Here is a 5,539-nt window from a genome sequence, read left to right as displayed (position 1 = left end):
GTACTTAAAGGGTTCTTATAAAAAGAATGGAGAGGGAGTCTTTACTCGTGTAGATAATGATAGGACAAGGCGGAATGGCTTTAAACTGAAAGGGGAGATTTAGATTGGATGTTAGGAAGAAGTCCTTTATTCAGAGCGTGGTGAGGCACTGGAACACACTTCTTCTCAGAGAAGTTTTGTATGTTCCATCCCTGGAGATGTTCAAGGCCAAGCTGGATGAAGCCCTGAGGCAACCTGATCTAGTGGGTAGTGGGTGGCGTCCCTGCCTATGGCAGGAGGGTTGGAACCAGATAATCTTTGAGGTCCCTTCCAACCCAAGCCATTCTATGATTCTATGAAATATCATTGTGATTTTTCTTTTTTTTTTTTTTTTTTTTTTTTTTTTCTCATTGCTATTTAAAGGGCTGAATTAATACTTTTTTCTTTTTTTTTTTGGATGCTACTGGTAATTAGTCTAATAGTCTTCTGCAGTAGTCCAAAGAATAGTTCAAAGAATATGAAAGCATATTGTCTTCCACTTTTTTTTCTTTGCATGAATGCTTAGGGGGAATGTGCTTAGATTCACTTGGCCTTTAGCTCAGCACTTTTTATAAGGAGCTGATCAGGGCAAGAGAAGCTAAATGTGCAGAGTTTAGGAACCAGGTATCAAACTCAAAATGCCTGGTGTTTTTGAGGAAACACTGATTCAGAATTACTGTGGAAGAACTATGTTTGTTGGGGAATCCAATCTTGTATTTGTTAGCGCCAGTACTATGAAGAAAAAATGAATTGGCTATCTGTAAGCAATGCAAGCTTTATTCATAAAGGTCTTTAAAATACAACATCTTATTCTCTCTCAGTGTTCAGAACTTGGTGCAGACAAAATGACAGAGCATATTTATATATTTGACTACAGTGCAACCTTCTTTTCCCGTAGTAACCAATCTAGTAGCACTAGGTTCTATCAATCTAGGGCACTAGGATCAAGAGCCCCCTCAGCAAGTTTGCAGATGACACCAAGCTGAGTGGTGCAGTTGATACAAGAGAAGGAAGGGATGCCATCCAAAGGGACCTGGATAAGTTTGAGAAGTGGGCCATGTGAACCAAATGAGGTTCAGCAAGTCCAAGTGCAGGGTGCTGCACCTGGGCCAGGGCAATCCCAGACAGGAGTACAGACTGGGAGAAGAATTCATTGAGAGCAGCCCTGTGCAGAGAAGGACTTGGGGGTTCTGATGGATGAAAAACTTGACATGAGCCAGCAGTGCGTGCTTGCATCCCAGAAGTCGAACTGCATCCTGAGCTGCATCAAGAGAGGAGTGGCCAGCAGGTCAAGGGAGGTGATTGTCCCCCTCTCCTCTGCCCTTGTGAGGCCCCACTTGGAGTACTGTGTCCAGGTCTGGAGCCCTGTAGTGGTTTTACTCAGGTGGGCAGCCGAGCTCCACCACAACCGCTCTCTCACTCCCTGTCTCCTCAAAGAGGAAGGGGGAGAAAATACAACACAGAGAACTTGAGGTTTGAGATGAGAAAGGTTTAATTAAAGGGAAAGGGAAGGAAAAAAAGAAACCAAAGAAACAATCAGTCAGCGCGGAAGCACAGAGAGAGGGAAAAAAAAAATATTCTCTACTTCCCATCAACGAGCGGTGTTCGGCCACGTCCTGGGAAGCAGGGCCTCAAAACGCGTAGTGGTTGTTCAGGAGGAACAGCCCCCTCCCCCACAAGAGCCCCCCTTTTTATTGCTGAGTGTGACATCAAGTGTTATGGAATATCCCTTTTGGTTGGTTTAGGTCAGCTGCCCTGGCAATGTCCCCTCCCCATCACTTGCCCACCCCCAGCCTGCTGGCTCTTGGGGGCTTGGAAGGAGTCCTGATGTTGTGCCAGCACTACACAGCAATAGAGACAACACTGGAGTGATATCAGTGCTGTTCCAGCTATGAGTGCAGAGTACAGCACTGTGTGGGCTGTTGCAGGGAAAAGGTGACTCCAGCTCAGACAGACCCAACACAAGACCCCAGTACAGGAAGGATGTGGATCTGTTAGAACAGGTCCAGAGGAGAGCTATATAGATGATCAAGGGGCTGCAGCACCTCTCCTACGAAGAAAGGCTGAGAGAGCTAGGGCTGTTCAGCCTGAAGAGGAGAAGACTCTGAGGAGGCCTTATTGCACCTTTTCAGTACTTAAAGGGTTCTTATAAAAAAGATGGAGAGGGACTCTTTACTCACGTAGGTAATGACAGGACAAGGGGGAATGGTTTTAAACTAAAAGAGGGGAGATTTAGATTAGAGGTTAGGAGGAAATTCTTTACTCAGAGAGTGGTGAGGCACTGGAACAGGTTGCCCAGAGAGGTTGTGGATGCCCCATCCCTGGAGATGTTCAAGACCAGGTTGGACAAGGCCCTGAGCAACCTGATATAGCGTGTGGTGTCCCTGCCTGTGGTAGGGGGGTTGGAACTAGATGATCTTTGAGGTGCCTTGCAACCTAAGCCATTCTATGCTTTATGAATCTATGTCCCTGAGCCGCATTCCCTGCCACCCCAGCCAACCACCCCATATTAATTGTTCAGTATGACATCACATGGACTATCCCTTTTGCCAGGTTGGGTCAGCTGTCCTGGGTCTGTCACCTCCCAGCTCTTGCTGCACCCCCAGCCTGCCCACTGGCAGGACAGAGCGAGAAGCTAAAAAGTCCTTGGCTTGGTGTAAGCACTGCTCTGCAACAATTAAAACATCAGTGTACTATCAGCGTTATTCTCATCTTAAATCCCAAGCACAGCACCAGACCAGCTACTAGGAGAAAAATTAACTCTATCCTAATTGAATCAGGGCAATATTGCCTAAGATTTTTTCGTAACTTAAGAGTCATATGTTATTGTGATAGAAGGAACTTTTTCAGGTTTTCTAGTCAAACTCCATACTTAAAGTAGGACTAATTTAGGTTAGATTTTGATGTTTTCTGTGTACTTTTTTTCTCTTTTTAAAATTCCCTTAAAATACATAAGGCCAGATGTGAAGCTTTTGAAGGAGAAAATCAGTAGATCACTTTTAGAAGCTTCTAAAAGTTTATAATTTTTCTACAAATACTACTGTGGCTTCAGAGCCCAAATTGTTGCAGTTTGCTATTGCAAGAAAGTTCTTCAGCCTTTGAAGGAGTGCACTATTTATTTATAATAATCAGATATCAGAATTTTTTTATCAGAACAATCTCCCCATTTTTAAATCATATGATCGCTTGTAATTTTTCCAGTAGGTCCCTTCCCAGGAGTGATTCCGGAGAACTGGACATATATAAAAATTTATGAATGCCCCACTGCTTCCCAAGTTTGTGCTTTAAAGGTTTACAAAAGTATGCAATTTCTGATTGGCCAGTTGCTCCTTTTACCATGACATAATCATTTCCTACTGGTAACCGAATAAGTTGCCCCTGTATCTACCATAAGTTCCACCTCCTTTCCCTCCTTCATTTCTATAACCAGTGGATCTGCTGGAGTAGATTTCCCTGGTCTTCCCCAGTCATCTTTTGCACGTGCGACCAGCACCTCCCTTCCCCAGTTCCCTTTTCCATGTCTTTTCTGTTCCGGGCATTCGTTTTTCCAATGCACAAATTTCTTACATAGGGCACATCGATCCTTGCCTAGCCGGGGCTGTTCCTGTCTAGGCCTCCTTTTTCCTTCTTCCCTAATAACTGCTATCAGCCTCTTCTGCATGTTTAATTGAGGAAGATAAAAGCCCTCTCTCCTTCCAAATTACCTCATGTGAATGCACCACACCAAAGGCATATTTCAAATCTGTCCAAATGTTTGCCAGCTCAAGAGCTCTTATCAAGGCAATGATTTCCACCTTTCGGGCTGATGTTTGCTACTGCATATCCTGTGAGGCGAAATCCCTGGCGGACGAAGCTGCTGCCATCTATATACCAATCCTCCGCATCTTCTAGGGGTGTATCCTTCAAGTCTGGTCAGCTGGAGAATACTGTGTCAATGGTGTTGCGTTAAGGGGTGTAGCCGATTAACTGTTACGGATCCAATTGGATTCAGGGTACTGAATCACAATCACAGACTCACCAATAACACATTAACCTATATGGGTCTGGACGGATTCAGAGCACTGAACTATCACGGTCATGGGTTCACCAATAATGTATAACCGCCCTTACTCTAGTCGCGTTCAATGAGAACTATCACGGCTAAGAACAATGCAGTTAGGTGCAATTTATTACAGCAACAGGTACACAGGTTCTTTGGATTGCCAGCGATAATTTACTGTCTGCAAAAGCAAGCTATCATGCATGAAATACGCAGGTGCACAGCCTGGAAATTAATGTGTTAAAAGGCACAAAGACTGTAGAGATTTCTAAGTTTCCGCGGAGGCACACAGTATAACCAAGTGTTGAAATCTCACCCAAAGGCGTCCCAATGGGGGGGGGGAAGAAAGGCTCAGCCCGCTGACTGATCCCAGGAGTCAGGAGGTATGGTATCTTCCCTGACGATGGCATCTTCCCCGACCTCCCCTCTCTCTTAGGCCAATTTATATAATTTTCTATCTTTTAGGTGGAGCTTGAGTGACTCTAGTCAAGCATGGACGTTTAGATGTAGAGCTTAGGGATATGGTTTAGTGGGGACTGTTAGTGTTAGGTTAGAGGTTGGACTCGATGATCTTGAGGTCTCTTCCAACCTAGAAAATTCTGTGATTCTGTGATATCTTAGTTATGATTGGTGAAAAGTTTTCCCGTCTCCATTTAAAGGAATAGGTTCTGAGAAATTCAGAGCGCGTGCTCAGTGAGGGGTGGTCACACCTTGGAGGCGGGTAGCTTTTGGGATGGAGGTGTGTTTTGGAATTATAATTATATTATAATGAGCAAAAGTACACTAGAGTACAGCATTTGCCAAATTCAAAGGCAAAGAGTTTCTGGCTTTCAGTTGCCATGGGCAGGCAGAAAAAGGCATCCTTTCGATCTATTTCCATTTTTCCTTCTTCAAAAGAAATTTTGAATCCAATTTTTCCAGCAAGTCCCTTCCTAAGAAGTGTAATAAATGGCTCAGTCTTCAAAATAGGACTATAATCAAAGTTTACAATTTATTAAAGGAATAGAGGTAAGCAAACAGCACTGGGTGCGCCGGGAGTCTCTGCTCCACCAAGACGCACACCAGTTACATCAAGCAGCTGATTTTTATGCTCCTAGGCTGATACATATTCATTACTACTTCTAAAAAAAAACCAGGGTTATTATAATTAGTTTCCGGAATCCAAACCCTCCCACTGGCGCATGCGTATCAGTCTCCGGTGGTCCCTCTGGGGGTCTCTGGGGGTCTCTCGTGCTGAAGGCTCATAGTCTTCCTCCCTCTTGTCCTTCTCCTTTGTCCAACTTGACTGTATGTCAGAGACTTGTGCAGCGTCCCCTGCAAGCTTTGTCTTTTAGTCGTTCTTCAGCTCTCCGGGTCTCCTTAATCTCCTGGCCAGATATCAGAAACTTGCATAGTGTCCCATGCAATAGTCATAATAGTTAGCAGTTATTCTGAAACCCCCCAGATATCAGAGACTTCAAGGAAAAGCCTACAAATACATTT

The sequence above is a fragment of the Anas platyrhynchos genome, chromosome W (genome assembly GCF_047663525.1).
Source record: "Anas platyrhynchos isolate ZD024472 breed Pekin duck chromosome W, IASCAAS_PekinDuck_T2T, whole genome shotgun sequence".
Classification (NCBI taxonomy): Eukaryota; Metazoa; Chordata; class Aves; order Anseriformes; family Anatidae; genus Anas; species Anas platyrhynchos.
This window is presented reverse-complemented; position numbering follows the sequence as displayed.